Here is a 12,461-nt window from a genome sequence, read left to right on the forward strand (position 1 = left end):
CGCGGCTGAGAAACATGCCCGTATCTTTGGCCGTGTGGACGAAAAATAGGTCATTTCCAAGCCATTTTTCCCACCCAAGTATAGACACACCTACAACCACTTTTTTGCATATAATCAAGCATTTAAAATGCACCAAACAAAGCATCAACAAGCTAAACCAATAGGGTCTATACAATCACAATGATCATACATGTATTACACATTTGCATAGTTAAGCCAAAATTTAACCAATCTTATAACTAATTTTATGCCAAAACTTACCACTAAGTTCACATATCAAAATCACACTCAAAATACGAAATTGACCATTTAGCATATATCAACTAGTCATTTACACAATTGACCATATATGCCAACTGTCACCAATATACCTTAATAACTATGTAACGCCCCAATTTTCGGGAATCCTGTGAATGTTGGCATAGGTTTAATTATGTTAGTGGGCCTCTAGAAAGCCCAAACTTAAGATAGAACCCGACAATTTTAGTTAATTTTTGTTCCATAAGAAAAAGGGGGTGAAATTATGAAATAGGACCTATGTGAAAATGTTTGAAAATGCTATAGGCTAAATTGAAGTGGCCAAATAAATAGGAGTGCAAAATAGGAGGATTTGCATGACAAACCTCCCATTTTACATGAAGTGGCCAGCCATCATGTTGTTGTAGACAAAATGTACACTTGATATCCATAATTTATGGTACAAATTGATACAAATTGATAATAGGTTAGGTAAATGTTCAATGATAATAGGTTAGGTAAATGTTCCATGATAATGGGTTAGGTAAATGTTTCATGATAATGGGTTAGGTAAATGTTTCATGATAAGAATTTCATGTCTTTCGTATTAAAGAATTAAATGGATGAAATATGAAGTTTTATTAAAAGAAAAAGGGGTGAAAAGAACAAAGTTTTGTCCATCTTTGTTCATCACAGCTGAAAGTTAGAGAAGAGAAAGGAGAGGAGAAAGCTCTTAAGTATTCGGTCATCAGGAGGAGGAAAATTGAAGGTAAGTTCTTGGTACCTTGCTTCTATTTTGAGGTTCATGAGTTCTTCTTGATTTTACCTTAACTCTTGAAGTATATTTTGATTTTTAGTTGTGTTGTGAGCATTTAGTCATGAATTAAAATGAAGGAAATGGTTGTTGTTTCATGTTCTTTTGATGAAAAATGGAAGATAGGTGAAGTTGAGACAAACAAATGAACATGCATATGCCTTAGATGCTAAAGGGAAAAATTGGCTAACATGTTGTTCTTTAAAATGATGAAATGGAGATTATATTTAAGTAAAATCATAGATATGTGATGATTGATTGGTGATATACATGTTTAAATAACAAGCATGCAAGTTAGGTGTGAAAGAGTGATTTGGTAATAAATTTGCTTGGGACAGCAGCAGTAACGTGACTTTGGAAAATCACCATAAATTGTGGGAGATAAATTAGAAGCTGAATAAATTATGTAATTAAATCTTATTGAGTCTAGTTTCTAATGAAATAAACAAGAACATATTTTGAATTCTGTACAATGAGAAATTTGATTCGTAATGAAGAGTGGTCAGAATAGTCAAACAGTGAAACATGGGAAACTTTAAGAAAAATCTGGTATTGATTGGCCATACCAAAAATTCTGAAAATTTTATGGATAAAAGATATATGAGTCTATTTTTAGGAAAAATTAACGGCACTTGATTTGAAGTTTCGTAGCTCCAGTTATAAATAATTTAGTGACTGTTGCTCAGGAAGACAACTTGCAGTGAAATTATGATTATGTGGTAAACATTGACAAAAATTTGTTAATGAGTTGCTTATTGATTTCTTATAAGCTTACTATGATCTGTAGGTGTGGTTGGCCGAATATTGTAAGGGGTTAATACGTAGTTTGTATTTGAATAGTTAGATTAACGTGTTAGTAATCCAATTGTAGGCGGTTCGTGTGTGGATCTCACAAGATATCGTCGCAAGCAGTGTGTAATCGACACCCTCTCATAGACTAGATTGGCAAAAGCCGAAATACCGAAAAGTCAGTATTTTGGGAATTTGCGAGTGTGCGAATGCTCGTAAGATAGTTGGGTTTGTATATTTGGTAATCTAAAGTAATAAACTGCAGTACGCGCCATTTCGTACATTTTGATAATTTGGGCTTAATGGGCCAAAGATCGGTTCATGGGCCAACGGGCCCAATTCGGTAAGTATGCGCGGTAAGTGTTCTGATAGTATGTAAATAGTTAGGATATGCATGAAAACTCTAAAAGTAGCTAAATTACTATAATACCCCTATGTATGGAAAATTACTGTTATACCCCTAGGTGCAAAATTACCGTTATACCCCTAGGGTTAATTTTGAGTGAAAAGCATGATGATCGATTACGTATGATGTATGCCATGATTATATATCTATTGCATGGGGACATGGGTTATATTATGGAGGAAGCGTCCTGGTGGCTATGCCACGATTATCTGATCTGGTGGCTCTGCCACATATATCTGATTCCGTGGCTCGCCACGATTATCAGATCCGTGACTCTGTCACATTATTCGCTGGCAGCCATGCTGCAAATTTCGTGGTGTGTAGCGGTTGGGTGGGTCGAGTTGTCTCCCCACACGGTGTAAGGTTGGTACGGGGTGTATACGGTTGGATATGGTTGGGTTTACGATAAACATGTAATATCTTACGTTCGCTATGGGCCTATGGGCTTTATTACAGATTGCTCGGCTAAGGCCAACTTATTCTATTTCGTGGTTTGAGCTGATATAGGCTATGGTTGGGTTAATTTACACACTGAGTTTCCCCAAACTCACCCCTTTTATTTTCATCCACGCAGGTAATCCCCAACCATAGTGGGCTTGGAGCTTTGAGGGAATTCGGAGTGGCCACCCGTTCTGAAAGTTTGATTTTCTTCTGGTGAACTGGACATCCTTTTATTTACGTTTGAAGTTTTGGGTTTTTAAATGTAATAAGGCCACTTAATTATTTTTGATGGTTTTAATATGTATTACTAAGATAGGTATTACTTATTTTAAATGTTGAAATTGGATAGATTTAGGGCGCGTTTTCAAAAACAACAATTGATTTCAAAATAACACGACAACAAGCAAAGCTTCCGCAATGAAAGTATTTTCCAAAATTAATCACTTTTCCTAAAAATGTCATAATCAAATCGGTTTCCTAGAAATATCCATGACGTTAAGGTGTGGCAATAGCGGTATGCATGTCTAGGATTGGATCTGAAGGGAGCTTGGTACTTAAGCAGTTCGATGGACTCACCACCTCTTTTCCGTTTTCCTACCTAGTGCACAGCTTCCATTCACTTTAACCTTTAATGAATTAATCTTTTGAACATCAAATATGATTTTCTGGACTTAGAATGGAATTTTTGTTTTACGTTTTTGATGTGGCATGCCGGATCCGGCCATAACTTCTGGGCCGGGTTTGGGGTGCTACAAACTACATTCAAGCAACTCAAAGAACAACTCATTGCTTACATCTTAATTACCATTCCAAACTCTCAACATTTAGGTACCATAAACACCATATTAATAACCATTATAAGGCCAAGTATATACATGCCAACATAACACCATTTCATCACCCAAAAGACCATAATTACAAGCCAACACAAATAGTTATATCATCAAACAAAAACACCTATACATGTGCATATTTAACCAATTATCAATTAAATTATTTCCATGCCAAAACATAACATAATTGATACATAACAACCATACCATATTAGATTCATGCCATATATGGTTCAAAACCTTTTAAACTATATCTTGACTATGTTTAGATCAATTTATCACATACCATTTTGGTCATTTCAAAACATGCATCAAGTTGACCATATTAACCACAACCAACAAGATATCAATAGTACTTGAAATCCAAGACAACATTTCATGCCATAATCATCAAGCAAAATGACATATACACATCAAACTCAACAATAAACATTATACATAGTCCACCTGTACATACCATTATAACTGCGACCAAAGAATAGAAATCTATCGATAAAATTGATGGATTATATGATGGATCTCTGACTAGCTTCCAACCCAATCGAGCTTCCGATAATCTAATGACATGTCATTTGTATCCTAATATTCCTAAAGTTCAAATGGGGCTTGATAGTCGTTGTATGTTGTTGAATTTCCATCATTTCTTGGCACAATAAATTACATAATAACATGTATATACTATTCCAATCACAATAGAATCACATACTACATTCAATTTAATCAACAGTATACAGAATTCAGTTCATACGAACTTACCGGGCTAAATTGCAGAAATGACAAAGTATAGGGGCATTTTGGTAATTTTCCATTCTCTTTGATTTTCTACTCGATTTTGATCTAAATTAATAATTTAATTCAATCTATTAATTTATATAGTAAAACAATGTATATTATGCAGTTTAGTCATTTTAAACATTTTTAAAAAATTGCCCCTAAAGTTTTACTTTTATTCAATTTAGTCTCTGAGCCTAAAACATGCAAATTAACCATTTTTTTTCCAAATTTAATCTTATCCAAATGTTCATGGAACCCAAAATAGTCCATTCATACAACAATTTCACATTAAATCCTTGTACTTTTACTATTTTAATAATTTAGCGCCTAATCGAAAAATTAATCAAAAATCACTTAATAAAATAATTTTAAAGAACAACTAATATCTAAAATTCATCATTTAACATCTAAAATCATAAGGTTAATCAATGGCAACATTCAAAATCTTTAACAGTTTCAAAATCGAAAGTATGAGCTAGCTGGACCTAGTTGCACCGAACTCAAAAACATAAAAGTTATTAAAAATAGGGCCAAAATCACTTACCATGCTAGCCTCAAAGCTTTCAAAAAATTAAAGTTATAAAAATGGCTTCCTTCCCTTAACCATTCGGTGAAGAAGACAAGGTAAAAGATGAATAAACATTTTGGTTTTATTTATTTTAATATAATTATCAAATTACCATATTAACCTTAGTTAATAATTGAATAAAACATCAAATTCATGTCCATTATTGTCCACTAACACCTTGAATGGTCTAATTACCATTTAAGTCTGTAACACCCCGAACCCGAGACCATCGCCGGTGTCGGACACGAGGGGTTAACAAGCCAAGTTCACTTGTTTTGCCCATCCATTTGACATTTTCAGTCAGGCTGGAAAACTGCATCACTGTCGCCTTAAAAATCATATCGCGAGTTTCAAAACTCGGAAACTGGTTTCGTAAATTTTCCCTGAATTTAGACTCATATATCCATCCATGGATTTATTTCTAGAATTTTTGGTTGGGCCAATTGGTGCAGTTTATTAGTTAAAGTCACCCATGTTACAGGGATCGACTGCTCTGACCTTCGTGCGGTATAACTTGAATATCTCTCTGTACAGGGCTTTAATGCTGGTGTCGTTTCTTTCTAATTAAACTAGACTCAAAATGGAATCTGTACATATAAGGTATGTCTCCTAATTCTTTTTGGATAATTTATAGTAAATTTTTAAAGTTGCGACAGGGAACCCAGAAACCGTTCTGGCCCTGCCTCACAATAGCTTTAATAACTCTTAACATGTAACTCCTATGACCATTTCGTTTCTTCCATATGAAAATAGACTCATCAAGGTTCATTTACATAGCTTATTCACTATTTAATTCCATTCCTACGAATTTTGGTGATTTTTCACATTCACGTCACTGCAGCTGGCAGCATCTGTTTTTAAGGTAGGTCTTACCTATTTGGTAGTCTCCATGAACCAACTAGTCTTGCCATACATAGGTTCATATATGATCATTTTAACCATGCCAATGGCTGATCATATGACCAACATTCCCATTTCCAAGCCATAGCCACATCATGACACCAAATATATACATACAAACCACAATTAGTCTAAGTTCATGCTTTTTTTTTTGAGCCATTTTCGCATGGCCGTACATATATACATCACAACATATTTAACCAACAAGGGTAGTCCTATACATGCCATTTCAAGTTCAACCAAAATTTATACCAAAATGGAGGCTTGATAGTGTGGATGACTTCGACTTCAACGATCCCAAATCCGATTGCTTGAGCGAAATCTAGAAAACCGAGAGCCAAAGCAACGGGTAAGCATTTTATGCTTAGTAAGTCTCAAGGAATATAATCAACTCTAATTACAGCAATACATTCACATAGCCAAATGCATCATTTCATTGATACACATTCTTACTTCACACTTCATCATTATATAATTTCACAAAGTATCAATCAATTCAATAACTGAAATTCATTAGTCGGTTGAGCGAATGTTGCTCAAACATGTCGACTTTCCAATGCACATATAACGTACCTTATCCTTTGGGCTTTTCGAGTGTACTAATTGAATTCATTACAGCAACCAACACTCACCTCTAGCCCAAGATTCTTGAATATAACCGGATATAATCACGTGCACAAATGCCTTCGGTCCTAGCCGGATAGAATAACTTCATACGAATGCCTTGGTCTTAGCAGGATATAGCCACTAGCACAATTGCCTTGGTCTTAACCGGATATAATTTCAGCATAATTGTCTTCGGGCTTAGCCCGGATATCATTCAATTTCTCATGTACACATACATCAATAATCATTGGACATACATATTTCATTTTCGTTACTAAGGCTCAAACGCACATATATTCACAAGCATATTCGCCTTGGGACTTAGCGGGTATCATTCAATTTCTCATACACACATAAATCAATAATCATACACATCCATACTTCATCTCACATAATTCAAGTAAGGTCACTTCTTGAGGACTTACCTCGGATGTTGTCGAACGGCTTTTTCGGCTATTCGATCACCTTTTCCTTCCCTTGTCCAATTGTGGCCCTCTTAGCTCTTGAGCTAATTCAAACAAATTCAATTTATTAAAACCTCATTGTGCTTGCTTATGGCGAATATGACAAGGAGTTTTAAATGGTCATATGGCCACTCTTTAGCTTGAATACACAATGGTCATGCACATTTTATACTACATCAAGCAATTCAATACAATTTATTTGAGCATCAAGGAAAAGCTAAGGCCTTCAATAGGCTACTCAAGGCCGAATATTCATGTACATGTTGAGGTCAATTTTGCACTTAATACCTCACAAAACAGCATGCATTTTACTAGTTAATGCTTTGCACATTGTGGCCCAAAACTTATAATATAGCATCAAGCACTTATATGTGTGCTAGGCCGAATTGTGCTTGCAATTTCACAAGCATTCTTCCACATCTTCTTCTTTAAACCAATATATTCATCACTTACTTCATAGCCAAAACATCATGTGTAAACATATATATACAATATGAGCATGGCCGAATTTCAAGGTGTCCATAGCCATCCAAAAATACAAATTTTAACTAACATGCAAGAAGCATGAACCATGCTCGTGAATGCATCATGGCCGAATATGACAATCATGCTCCATTCAATTTCAATCATGGTTAAACACAAAAAGAAAACTCAAAATCTTACTCAAGAGTGGACAATCCATCATTGCATGCATCATCATCAAGCTTCACACTTAGCATGCAATGGCTTTATCACCATAACAACTTTGGCCAAATACCATTTCCATGGCATAACAAAGATTTGAGCCATGGCTAACATGCACATCAAGTTAGCAACCAAAACATGTATGAAACTCCTAACACAACCTCATACATACCTTAATCTTGATGCCAATTTAGCCAAATCACCTTCTAGATCTCTTCTAAACCAAGCATGAAGCAAAAATCCTCTTTCTTCCCCTTATGATTTTCGGCCAAAAAGGATGAGAAAGGATGAACACAACAAAATTTTTCTTCCTCTTTCTCAACTCACGGCAAGGGGGATTACCACACTCACACACATTTTTTTTTTCATTTTTTATCACCCATACACCTTTGTTTATTATTTCACCCTAATGCACCAACAAAACATGTTTCATGACATGTTTAGCCCATCCTCCTTGTCATGGCCGCCACCACCTATAAAGGGGAATTTGACATGCAAGTCCTTTATTTTGCATGCATGCTTTAATTAGTCATCACACATTTCCCCATCATACTTTCAAAGTTCGCTACTAGGTCCTTTCTAGTGAAATTCACCTTTATAACACTAAACCAATCATCAAAAATGTCATACATGAATACACACATATTATAGGCGTCGAAATAAATTTTAAATTATTTTTATGCCTCAGTTTTGTGGTCCCGAGACCACCTTCCGACTAGGGTCAATTTTGGGTGTCACAACTCTCCCCACTTAAGAAATTTTCGTCCCCGAAAATCTTACCGTAAATAAGCTTGGATATCGCTCTTTCATAGAGTTCTCGGTCTCCCAAGTAGCTTCTTCTATCCGTGCTTGAGCCATAACACTTTCACTAGCGGAACCCGCTTGTTTATAACTCTTTCACTTCTCGTGATAGGATACGAATCGGTTCTTCCTCATAACTCATATTAGCTTGAATTTCAATTTCGATGGACTAATCACATGCGATGGATCGATCTATAGCGTCAAGCATCAAACGTGAAAGACATCGTGAACCTTTTTGAGTTCGGGGCAAAATCAAACGATATGCCATTGGACCGACTCGCTCGATATCTCATATGGCCCAATGAACCTCGGGCTCAACTTGCCCTTACGGGCCGAACTCGAGTATCTTTTTCCAAGGCGATACCTTGAGAAACACTTTATCACCCACCGATACTCGATATCCTTACGCTTCAAATCCGCGCACGACTTCGGCGATCGGAGGCTATCTTGAGACTTTCACGGATTACTTTCACTTTCATTCAGCATCCCTAATCAAATCCACCGAAAATCTTGCTTTCACCGAGCTCGGTCCAAAACAATGGTGTACGGCATTTACGATCGTACAAGGCCTCGTAGGGTGCCATCTTAAACTTGATTGAAAGTTGTTGTTGTGCGAATTCAATCAATGGCAAATACCGTTCCCATGAACCACTAAACTCGAGGACGCAACATCTTAACATATCCTCAAGTATCCGAATTATCCGCCGGATTGACCATCGGTTTGGGGTGAAAGGCGGTCTGAAATGCAACTTGGTACCCAAAGCTTCTTGCAACTTTTTCCAAAATCGCGAGGTAAATCTCGGATCTCTATCCGACACGATGGAAATAGGCACCCGTGTAATCTCACAACTGAGAAACGTACAATTCAGCTAATTTGTCCATTGAAAAATCCAGACGACGGGGACAAAGTGGGCCGACTTAGTCAATCGATCTACCACGACCCAAACCGCATCCTTCTTACTTGCGACAATGGCGACCGGATACAAAGTCCATTGTGACTCGATCCCATTTCCACTCGGGTATCGTGATTGGTGAAGTAATCTGAAGGCACCGATGTTCCGCTTTCACTTGTTGACATATTAAACATCTCAAACAAAGTCGGAGATGTCTCGCTTCATACCATGCCACCAAAACCGACGTTTCAAATCATTGTACATCTTCGTACTCCGGGTGGATTGCCATTCGGCTACAATGGGCTTCATTCGAATTATCGAAATGAGTTCAATTCTTTGGGACACACAGACGACTTTTGAACCTCAAACAATCGTCATTGTCGATTTGAAACTCCGAGTCCTTGTTCGAACACACGCAGCCCGTTTTGCAACCAACTCGTCATCGACTTTCCGAGCTTCTCGAATTTGGTGTGTCAATAATGGTTTGGCTTTCAATTCAGCCACTAACACACCGCTGTCGGATCGGACGAGACAAGTGCACATTCATCGCTTGTAAAGTGAATAACGATTCTGAATCAAGGCATCCGCAACCACATTCGCCTTTCCGGGTGATAGTCAATGATCAGCTCATAATCCTTTAATGACTCAAGCCAACGTCTTTGTCGCAGATTTAAGTCTCTTTGGGTCATCAAATATTTGAGACTTTTGTGATCCGAGTATACATGGCACCTTTCACCAAATAAGTAATGTCGCCAAATCTTTAAGGCGAATCGATGGCGCCAATTCGAGATCATGAGTGGGATAATTTTTCTCATGTGGCTTTAATTGCCTCGACGACAGGCCACAACTCGACCTTCTTGCATTAATACGCAACCTAACCCAAGTAGAGAGGCGTCGCTATAGATGACAAACTCCTTGCGGACTCGGGTTGCACTAGAATTGGGGCTTCGATCAAATAAGTTTTCATTGATCGAAACTTTTTGGCATTTCTCATCCATTCAACTTAACGTCCTTTTGGAGTAAGCCGTCATCGGCGTGGCTATCGTTGAGAAGCCTTTTACAAATCGTCGGTAATAACAAGCAAGCCCCAAAAAGCTCCGAACCTCGTAATATTTCTCGGAGGCTTCCAATTAAGTATGGCTGAAATTTTATTGGTCGACTCGAATACCGATCTGAATACCACATGACCCAAGAAGCTAACCTCTCTTAACCGTAACTCACACTTGCTGAACTTAGCATATAATTGCTTATCACGTAAAATTTGCAAAGACTAACCGCGGTGTTCAGCATGTTCGGTCTCATTTCTTGAATAGACCAAGATGTCATCAATGAACACGACTACGAATCGATCCAAATATGGTCTAAAGATCCGATTCATTAAATCCATAAATACCGTAGGGCATTAGTGAGCCCAAACGGCATCACTAGAAACTCATAGTGACCATATCTCGCTCAAGGCGGTCTTGGGCACGTCCGAATCTCGGATTCGCAATTGATAGTAGCCCGATCTCAAATCTATTTTGAGAACACCGAGGCTCCTTCAGTTGATCGAACAAGTCATCAATACGTGGCAACGGATATTTGTTCTTTATCGTCGCTTTATTAAGTCGACGATAGTCGATGCACAATCGCATGGTTCCATCCTTCTTCTTCACGAACAACACCGGCGCACCCCAAGGTGAAAAACTCGGCGAGCAAAACCTCTATCCACCAATTCTTGCAACCGAGCTTTCAACTCCTTTAATTCGTTGGTGCCATACGATCACGGAGCTATCGAAATTGAGTGGTACGGTACCAATTTGATGCCAAATTCTATTTCCGAACAGTGGTAAACCGCAATTCTTGGGAAAACATCCGGTATTCACAAACCACGGGCACAGATTTGGGTTTCTTTTTCGATTCCTTGTCATCGAAAGCACGACGCAAGGTACGCTTCGCACCCTTTTCTTACATATTTCTGGGCCAACATCACTGATATTACAGCTGGCAACCCCTTTAAGTCCGTAGACTCAACCCGAATTATTTCATTGTTCGTGCACCTCAAATCGATAGTCTTGCTCTTGCAATTTACAACCGCATCGTGCATGGTCAACCAATCCAAACCAAGAATAACATCGAACTCATCGAACGGCAAAAGCATCAAGTCCATTTGGAAAACAAGAACCTCGGAACACTAGGGGACTTTTCTTGCACACTTTGTTGACAAGCACGTAATGACCCAAGGGTTTGACACCGAATTACAAACTCGAGAGACTCAATGGGCAAAGTCTTCTTTGGACGCTAAGGTTTCACATATATATGAATGAGTAGAACCAGGTCAATCAAAGCAATCACATTTGTATTGAAAAGAGTGAAAGTACTGGTAATAACATCCGAGAGGCGGCATCCTCGCATGCGCGTATGGCATAAGTCCTAGCAGAGCACGAGCCTCAAATCGATGGTAGCATCTCTAGATCCTCTCGACCGCCACCGACATTGCCCATATTTCTAGGTGGCCTACCTCGGCGATGGTAGCACCGGGTTTGCACTCGACTTACATTCATTCATGCATCCTCGGGCAATCCTTCATAAAGTGGTCGGCCGATCCACACTTATAGCAGAGCGATCACGAAACCAACAGCTCCCCGAATGCCATTTTCCACAATGTGGACACTCCGCCCTCTCTCGGCGATCATTTCCACCACCGGCGATTGAGGTGACTCGTGTGGTCACAGGGGGTCGATCGGTCTAGAAAAGCCCGAAACGCCTCTAGACCGGCTCGCATCATCTCGAAATCTCTTCGATGCTTGTTGAAGAGACTTTCCGAGGACCTCTTCGAATTCTCCGGTTGCCACATCAGCTTTTTGTTTCTCCTTTCTAAGCTCTTGACTTTACAAGCTCGCTCAACAAGTACTACGAACTCTCGTATCTCGAGAATGCCAACAAACATCCTTATATCATCATTCAGCCCATCCTCGAAGCGTTTACACATAATAGCTTCGGACGAAATGCATTCTCGCAGCGTCGGCTAAGCCTCACAAACTTTCGTTCGTAGTCGGTAACGGACATAGAACCTTGCTTAAGATCAAGAAATTCCTCCGCTTTTGGTCGATGAATCTCGATCGATATACTTTTTTGAACTCGGTTTGAAAGAATTCCCAAGTCACTTGCTCTCTAGGCACCACGAAGTCGAGTACTCCACCAATAGTAGGCGGACTCACGTAGCAAGGAGATGGTACACTTTAAGCACTCATCGGTGTACAGGATAGCTC

This window comes from Gossypium arboreum, chromosome 5 (assembly GCF_025698485.1).
Source record: "Gossypium arboreum isolate Shixiya-1 chromosome 5, ASM2569848v2, whole genome shotgun sequence".
In the NCBI taxonomy this organism is placed as follows: domain Eukaryota; kingdom Viridiplantae; phylum Streptophyta; class Magnoliopsida; order Malvales; family Malvaceae; genus Gossypium; species Gossypium arboreum.